Source organism: Saccostrea cucullata, unplaced genomic scaffold (assembly GCF_032062105.1).
Source record: "Saccostrea cucullata isolate Sc308-1 unplaced genomic scaffold, CSIRO_AGI_Scuc_v1 ctg3123, whole genome shotgun sequence".
Lineage (NCBI taxonomy): Eukaryota > Metazoa > Mollusca > Bivalvia > Ostreida > Ostreidae > Saccostrea > Saccostrea cuccullata.
In genome coordinates, this window is record NW_026929828.1 from 98,932 (window position 1) to 108,981 (window position 10,050).

Genomic DNA, 10,050 nt, shown 5'->3' on the forward strand with positions numbered 1-10,050 from the left:
ATGTGTAGCGTTATGGTTTTATATATTTGTCTTTGATCATAACGCTTCAGATCCCGTAATGCAAAAAATGTGCAATTTACTGAGCAATATTTTTTTCGCGCTTCAGATCTGTGGCAAACATGAGTACACCTTGGTTATTTTTTTTTGCTGAATTTTATATTTATATCTTTAATCACGTTCTATCAAAGCATTTTTTCAAAGACCACGAATGGAGCGGGTGAAATTGCACAGGATTTATAGATGGCACTTTAAAGTGTGTCTTTAAATTTTTGTCTATATGTTGTTAGCAATGGACATAAAACAAATTAGTTAAAATATGATTTCGACTATTACATTGTCGATTGCAAGTCTTAATGTATTCATATTAAAATAATAAATACCCCATTAAAAAAAACGCTTTTCCCCCATTTACCAATTTCTAATTGTAATTATATAAAATAAACTGCCTTTTCGCCTGAATTTGCCTAGTATTTAAATGAATATTTAAAAACAAAGTTGTAGGGACTCTGTACTCCCCCTAGAAACCTCGAACTCCTGATCAAAAACGCGAATCCATGCACAAAACTGTTATGAAGCATTAAAAGTCAGACTAATATCCCCCACCCCAGACACAAACACACACATACTTAAATCAACCCATTTACCCGAGATAGCTTTTGCGAAGACGGGAAAAGACTTCAGGTGTTCAGCTCACCTGCACTGAAAGCTTAATTGAGCTTTTCTGAACATTCACCCACGTCCGTCAGTCCGTCTGCCTGTTAATCCGCCCATCTATCGCTGTCTTTTTTTCTTTTTGTAAACTTGTTTTCATGAACCATTGGACGAATTTCAAGGCAATAGAGGGTTAAATGAAGGGTTTTTTTTGTCAACATAAAAATACAAAATATTCAAAATAAGACAAATATAGGGTAAAGACATGTACAATCTTTTCTCAACTGTTAAAATTATGACCTTTAGCGTAGGATTGGATAACAACAGATTTAAGAAGGAAAAAAAGCATGGCCAACATCACCTTAATACTTATAGAAATAGCATAGTATAACCCACACTGTACTGTACGAAGTTTAGTCCTATCGATGGACAGTCACGTGATGAATGCATAGTTCGTGTACGCAGCACAGTTAAGGTTACAAATGGAAATATCGGCGATTTGTTAAGATAAAAAATACATACTTTATTAGGATATGCGTATCTTTTTAGGAATTCACTGATATCAAAAAAAGGTAATGTGGTTAAAATCTACATGTTGGGGACATTTAGATTTTTTATTTAGACTTGTCATTTGATGTCGACGTCAAATGACTTTGGCAATCATACTTGCAGTTTAGAGGTCATCTACTAATTTCAATATTGCAAGGGCATAACCAAGCTAAAATCTAAGTTTATCATCCTTTTCAACACTATATGTAAATTATGAAAAGTGCTGCGAACCTATATATTTTTTAATTGGTAAAATTTAATTTGTTGGACGGCAGGTTGAATATTTTGCTGGTCAACTACATTGAATATAGCTATAATTAATTCATTTGCAAGATTTCAAGAGGTTCGCAGCACTTTTCAAATATTTTTTATGCTTCTTGAGTTTATGTGTAAAATTTTGACAAGATACATTGAGGGTATGCCCTTGCAATAAATCGATTCATTACGGCCCTTCCATTTCTTTTTCAATGAATCTGCATACAAACACACGGCAGTATCGCTTGTCTGATAAATGCACGTACAGTTAATGAATAAAATACTAAAAAAAACATCGCATCCAAGTTAAAGGCTTTTTATTTTACCGCAAATAATATTTTTATTTGAGAATAAAAGGCATTTGTCATTGTAAAAAATGTGACTTGATCAGCCTCTGATTGTGTAAAAACTGCGTCATTTTTGCGAGATGACGTCACATTGACAAGTGCATTGCGATCGATGCATCGTTTATATACTGTTGTGTGGAATTTAACAAACGACAAAACTGCATGTAATAGTAAGTTTGTATGTAGTATACAGCTATCCAGCTGTCTGAAATAGCAAATAATTTCATTTTGTGGTATTTTGAAGACCTTATATTATGCGTGACGTCAAAGTAAACATTTCTCGTACAAATTAGGCTCCGCCTCCTTACTGTAACCTTAACTGTGCTGCGTACTGAATGTAGGTTATTAACAAATTTCAATATCACAAGGGCATACCCTAGTTGAAATTAAAAATTCAAGCTATTAATTTTTTTCTACATACTTTGTAGTTTCTGAAAAGTGCTGCTGTCACCAATATGATGTCATGTTTACAAGTTCATCGTGATCAGTGCTTTGTTTATAACCAGCTACATGGGATTTAACTAGCAACTTTTTAATGCATTGATAAGTTACATTGTTGTTTATTATGCTAATACAGTTAAAAGTTGCAAGTTATTTCATTTTTAGGTATTATATGAAAAATACATAAAAGTCATATTTTTGTGTGACGTCTCAGTAAACTTTTCCAGTATAAATTAGGCCCCACCCCCTTTTTCAAGCCTTAACAATGCTGCACAGGGAAATTGCGTGTCAAACTAGTTGTTGACATCATCTCAGTGAGTAAAGTGTGATCAAGGTGGCTTTTATTTTACATACAAATAGTGTAATGTCAGGATAATATTCTTTAGAAGGAATGAGATCTTTGTTTCGAGGATTTTTAAAAATATAGAGACACAAAAACATTTAGATCTACAATTACAATAAATCTTAAATGACAGCTCTGCGTTGGTGAAACATATGACGATTATGGATATCCCGAACATTCTTCAAGATTAAAATTCCATAAAACAATGCAAAATCTATTTTATTTATTGATTCCCTGTGTTTTGATTGGAAGAGAGCGAATCTAAGAAAAAAATTACATCTTGATGAATTCTTCATTCAGAACTTCTTTCTTCACCTAGCGTTTATTATTTTAAAAAAAGTACGTAAGGGTTGCCCGCAACCCTGTGTCTCGCCTGCTGTCGCTGTGGTTAGTAAGAAATGATTGTCTGATAAACTGAAGCATTTATTGACATTTCAGAAGGAATAACTCAAAAATACAATAATAAAGAAATGGAACAGCTGACTTAATATCTAATCCCTTGGCGATTATATTGGCATTTATATATATATACATATACCCTGTAAATTCACAAATTATTGTGATGTTTTTATTATTGCGAATATTGCAACGTGTTATGAGTCGCAATAATTTGAACTTGCATTTTGAAATCAAATCCACTGTATATGTATCAAGTCATTCATGCAGAAAATGTAGGTGAAGATTACCTAATTATGGTACTGATATTGTTGGTTACCCATGATGTGTAGACTGACAAATTATCATGCCACTATAAGTTATAGTTGCTGAGATATGGACCTCCACCATAAATTTATGCAAAGTCACTCATGCGGAAAAATGTAGGTCAAGATGACCTAATTCTGGTACAGGCGTTTGTGGTTACCCATGATGTATCCACTGACAAATTATCATGCCACTATAAGTTATAGTTGCTGAGATATGGACCTCCACCATAAATTTATGCAAAGTCACTCATGCGGAAAAATGTAGGTCAAGATGACCTAATTCTGGTACAGGCGTTTGTGGTTACCCATGATGTATCCACTGACTAACTATCATGCCACTATAAGTTATAGTTGCTGAAATATGAACCTCCATTATCAATTTAACCAAAGTCATTCATGCAGAAAAATGTAGGTCAAAATGACCTAATTCTGGTACTGATGTTGTTGGTTACTTATAACCTGTACAATGACAAATCATCATGCCATTATAAGTTATAGATGCTGAGATATGGACCTCCACCAAAAATTTAACCAAAGTCACTCATGCAGAAAAATGTAGGTCAAGATGACCTAATTCTGGTACTGACGTTTGTGGTTACCCATGATGTATCCACTGACTAATTATCATATCCCTATAACTTATAGTTGCTGGAATATAGGTCTTCACCATAAATTATCATGAAAAAACTAAGTCCAACTTAAGGAAAAAATACGGAAAAATTTGAATTTTTTTTTTCAAAATCATACTTGGGATATAAATTTTTATCCATACTGAATATTGTGTCCAAATTTCAAGAAGACTGAATAAAATTTGAGAAAGTTATTGCAGTTTATAAAACTTTGACATTTGGGTTAACCAAAAGTTGGACGCCGACGACGACGACGACGACGACGGAATCTATGGTCGCTATGTCTCGCTTCGCGACATTCGTCGCAGGCGAGACAAAAAGGAACAAACTGTTACTTCCAATCTGTTATGGCTTAATTATATGAACAAAAACAATAAATGACATGAAACAAAGCTGCCGACATAGAGGGCAACAGACGTAGATATTATATTTATGTCAGTGTAAGATTTTTGTTTGATATTAGAATTTCGACGTTCCTAATAGAGGAAACAAATCAACTCGATCAGTTCTCGGTAGCGTTGTGATAGAAAGACGGATATGGAAATAACGAACAGTATTTAATCTCAAAGTCCATAAAACAATACAAAATAGGAACAGAGCAAACACGGATCTCCGAAACCTCAGAGGTGGGATCAGGTGCCATAGAGGAGTGAGCATCCCCTGCTGACCGTCACATCTGCCGTTTGCTCACTCTCACTGTCATGATCGTAAACTAACGGGTAAAAATCCCTCCTCAATTCAGTTCATAAATAATGGACTACATTTGGACTGAAAAACGTCAGTCAGCATTTAACATTTAAATATTTAAGAAATTAACATACCACAGACATTTGCCTTATTGGCATTCAATTCGTATTTATACTTCTTATATTATTTCCTATCTTTAAACAAACAAGAGCAAATAAAGGCTGTCAGCTGTATGCCATTATCGCATGAAGCGTCGTCCCCCCGTTCTTTTAATTTTCAACAAGTTCACGGACGATACTTCTTAATTTCACTTGTATTGAAGAAATGTGTCGACTTATATAATATTCGAGACTTTTTATAAGTTTATATTATTGAATTTAAGTTTAACTTTATCGACACTCATCTCGATTACCTTATATTTCCATTTTGCGGTATATTTTTTCATACACTGTACAGAAATAACAATGGGTTGTATTAAGGCTTCAATGCGAAATCATTTTTGAAAAAAAAATGTAATTAGAATTAAAAAAAGATTTAACTTTGTTTGTGAGACATTTATCGATGTTGAATACTTGACATTTTACTCAAAAACTTAACATTTGCACTTTTATTTAGTTAATGAGAAAAAAGTCAAGAGTTTAAACATTATTTTTTTTTTTCAAAATGAACGTTTAATCCTATATAATAGGAGCTGAGCATAAAGAGAACTTGAAAACACCAGAGGTTGGATCAGTTGACATGGAGTAGTGAGCATGACCTGCCGATCTGTCACGCCTGCTTTGTGCTCTCATGATCGGGAAATAACAAAAAAAAGGTCCGCAACTCAGAGAAAAGATATCAAATCTTTTATATCATATATCATTAATATCTCAAACTTCATAGATCAAACATCTCAAACTTTAAATATCAACGTTTTTCATATTTCAAACCTGTGCGATGTAGTGCAGTTCTAAAGTATATATTACTGTCACCAAGAGTAAGCTTATTAGCGTAGTTTACACTAGCATTAGCATTTCAACAAGGTGACAGTTTATTACAAGTTTCACACAAACATTCAGTTATCAGTTGACTTTGTGTGCGCAGACGCTTCACACTAATGACTTCTCCTTGAAAAAGTGCCACGGTGGTTTCTTTCAGTTGACAATATCAATCCTATGACCAACTATATGCTACAGATTTGATTTTATAAACGATAGAAAGTTTCACAATTTTGCAACACTATTCGGTACGGATATTGCACAGAGACACTTAAGCTCATGTTAAGCACAATCCTTGAGGCTGGCAATGGACTTGATGTGGGTCATGTGGTAGATTCTTCACTTTAACTTCTCCTTAGACAGCACCAGGATATTTTTTTCTATGGGTATAAGGTATTCATCTCGGCAAGCAGATCAAAGCTGTTTCGCTGCAAACTAAAGCAAACAACCAAGCAGCAGAATTTCATTCTTTACTTAGAGAAAATGAAACATTCTAAAAATAAGGTGTCGGGAGGGCGGGTTTTTAAATTAACAAAACAAAATTTCATGTATTTTATTGCAAGCAATTGTTATGCGTCTTTACCTTCGAAAGGTTCAGGAGAAAGGAATGTGAAGATCAAACCCGACCTTTTATATACTACACTTTATGTGTCAACCAAACCCGACCCTTAAAAGCCAACGTTCAAATAACAAATACTTGGGACCTATAAACAAGTTTATAGGTCCCTTTGATATACTTTTCTCGTAAAATAAAGGCATCTATTTTGTATACACAAATAGATGCTATTATTTATACAGAGAAAATTGACACAAAGCTGAATATAGAATTTATATTTATTTATTGTGGCGAGTATTGGCAGTGGAACAATACAAAATTGTGGGAAACCATTTCAATTGGGCGTACCCACCAAATTCAAACATCAACAATGTGTGTTTCTTTTTTCCAACCGTCCCGGGTTAACTGCGGAGGGTCAGCAGACATGCTGTTCAAATCAATCAATCAATCAATCATTCAATCAATCAATAAGTCATATCTCAAATTCCAAATATCAAACATATCAACTTATTCTATCAAATATTGTATATCATATATCATTAATATCTCAAACTTCATAGATCAAACATCTCAAACTTTAAATATCAACATTTTTCATATTTCAAACCTGTACGATGTAGTACAGTTCTAAAGTATATATTACTGTCACCAAGAGTAAGCTTATTAGCTTAGTTTACATTAGCATTAGCATTTCAACAAGATGACAGTTTATTACAAATTTCACACAAACATTCAGTTATCAGTTGACTTGGTGTGCACAGACGCCACATGGCTGCAAGTTGGCACAGCTTGCAGTCACCCCACACATTGGGGGGAAGCAAAGCAAGTCAACTGGACCACGACCAATACTGCCAAGATCCCCCTTCCCAGCTTGACCCTTGCACACACCTTGATTCCTAGATGTGCAAATCCTTCAGCAGACTTAGACTAAAGTATTTTGAATTTCCCTTAATTTAGAAAAGATTTTACAACACATTAGGCAATCAAATCTTACCAAATGTGATGTTTCTCACCTAATTCATCAATACCTACAGTCCCTGAAACGTTCTACTTTCCCATTTTTCCGTTCGCTCACCGTTCGTTCAGCGTGCGTTCACCGTTCGCTCTTCGTTCACAAAATTGCGTTCATCGTTCACCGTGCGCTCGCGTTCACCGTTCACAAAACGTTCACCGATCGCTCTTCGTTCCGTTTACTTTGCGTTCACCGTTCACTTATCGTTCAGTCTTCATTGTCATTCGGAACTCCGAAGTGAAAGGACTTATCTTTTTGATGGTAAGGATTTACATGTTTTTTTTAATTAAATAACTTAGATATCGTGTTTAAAGAGTAATTATTTCGTTGCAAAAATTATCTATGATATTTATATTTCGATTAATATTACTCAGCTGTAACGTATTTCATGAATTTTCCCTGGAAAATAATTAATACATAAGTACCTACATGTATGTAGAACGATGCTAAAATATTAAATTCAAAAAAGGGCAATGTACAAATACTTCACGCACGGCATCAATTTGATGTTATTTTAAAGAGGACAAATTATTAATGGATGTATAATAATTAATCCAAGTCTTTTACAGGACAGGAAAACATAAAAAAAATATTTCTACAGTAACACGTATTTAAACTACATGTAGGTTTGGGAATTATGAACAGTACTGCAAATATTCAGTTAATTAAATATCTTTAGAGCTAATTAAGTTGATGGTGTGGTTTTAAATTTTAGAAAAGACCAACTGTTTAAAATAGTCTATTATTCCTTCCTTCTCCGTACCTAAACATGTTTGAAAATATCTTTTTTGCTATTCAGTATAATTAAGACCCCCCCCCCCTTTTTCTCCCGAAAAAAAATTCTTACTGAGTTTTTTCAGTATATTTAATTAATATTTAATTTTCATTGTAACACTAGAAAATCAGTCTTTAAACTAACATCACACAGTCATTAAACAATAGTATTTTAGTATAAACTTGTGCCGACAGTAGTATTTTAAATTGGCAGGGAATATGTTTCCCATTCAATTTAAAACTTAATCCTTCCAAGTATATATTCGAATTATTTTTTTTTCTGCAGAAATACAAAAATCAGATCTAGAAATGATAGGGAAAAATATTAAAATTTCTTGTAATACTAAGTGGCTCCTTGCCTTCGGCATGTTCGGTGAAACGCGATTTCCACACCTCAACTGTGTCGAATTATTTTGATTGACAGCACAAGCACGCTACTACAAATATAGCACGGACTTCCTGTGAACTTTGTGAAATTGATGATGGAAAATAAAAGCCAATGATTACTGTCAAATGGATTTGTTAATCTAAAAAAAAGATTACCTTTATTACCTTTATTGCTTGGAATATTTAGGAAAAATAATTAGAATTTTTATTTGATACAACATATATCTGAGAATCGAGGGGGTTATCTCTCTCTCTCTCTCTCTCTCTCTCTCTCTCTCTCTCTCTCTCGAACATTTCTCTGTTCAATAAAAACTATGACAACACATTACTTATTTAGTTTTGAAAATTTAATCTACACATGTATTACAAAAAATTTAAATGCCTCTTTCCAACATCTTGACGGTACTTGACCAAGTATAATCACGGCCGGGAAATGTCTACAGATACATGAAGAAGTTAGCTGAAATAATCGTCATAAAAGAATAAAAAGGCACATAAATATAGAATATTTTGCAGTAGAATTTAAATAAAACGAGATTTTTTATGCAGTACGATAACAGTCAATGTCAACAGATATTTGTGAATTTTAAAAAAAATCCGTTATTTTACTCAGAATCGCTTTGACACGGAAATACATATACGGTTGTTTCAACCGCGTACAATGTAATTAATTCATTCTATAAGTAGCAGTTTTATCTTCAGAAGTCCACATTATATATTAGTGAAAAGAATAAGCATAATTATTAACTATATACTTAGATTAATTTATTTTTTAAGTACCAGCGGTAACAAATACCGATTTAAACACTGTCAGATAGGTATGTGCAGAAAAAATGTTTTTATTTATTGATTGATTAATTAATGAATTTATTCATTAATTTATCTATTGTTTATCTCAGTAGTAATTTTATCTTCTAAAGTCCACATTATTTCATTACTTAAAAGAATAAGCTTAATTAAGCATAATTATTTACTATATAAGATTAATTTATTTTTTAACTACACGCGGAAACAAATCCACGTTTTACGGCGATAAAAATCATGTTATTAAAATATCGATTTAAACATACGTATGTTTAGAATTTCTTTTTATTATTTATTTATTCATCTATTTATTTCTCTTTTGTGTATTTATATTTATTTTTGACATTTGAATAATAGAAAAAAAGAATAATTTCAATACAAGGAAAAGACCGAAGGCATTCCGAATAAATCGTTCATCTTGCGTTCACCGTTCGTTCACCGTTCACATTGCGCTCGCGTTCGCGCTCCGTTCGCGTTCTGCGTTCACTCACCGTTCACCGTTCACACATCGTTCACCAAGTTGCGTTCACCGTTCACACATCGTTCACTCACCGTTCGCTCTGCGTTCGTTCACCGTTCGTTCATCGTTCAGGTGGGAAAGTAGAACGTTTCAGGGACTGTAACAAAGCTTTGTCTTGTACAAACTTACCTGTCTATTAATTCCTTCTAAATTTCTGAGCAACTTGTAATGCTCTTTGCCACCATAATTTTTTCTCTCTCCATTATTCAAGGCAAGTTAGATGTAAATGGTTTTAGTTAATCAAAAGATCTGGGTTTTTTAAAAATTAAATAGGGGGGAGTTTCACTCAAGAGAACAACCTATATCATAATTCCTGATTTAAAAATTGCTAGGAAAGCCATGTCCTGCTGTTTGAAAAAAAAAAACAATTTTTTTATCTCCGAAGGCGACTCATTCACTCTCTAATTAGCCAAT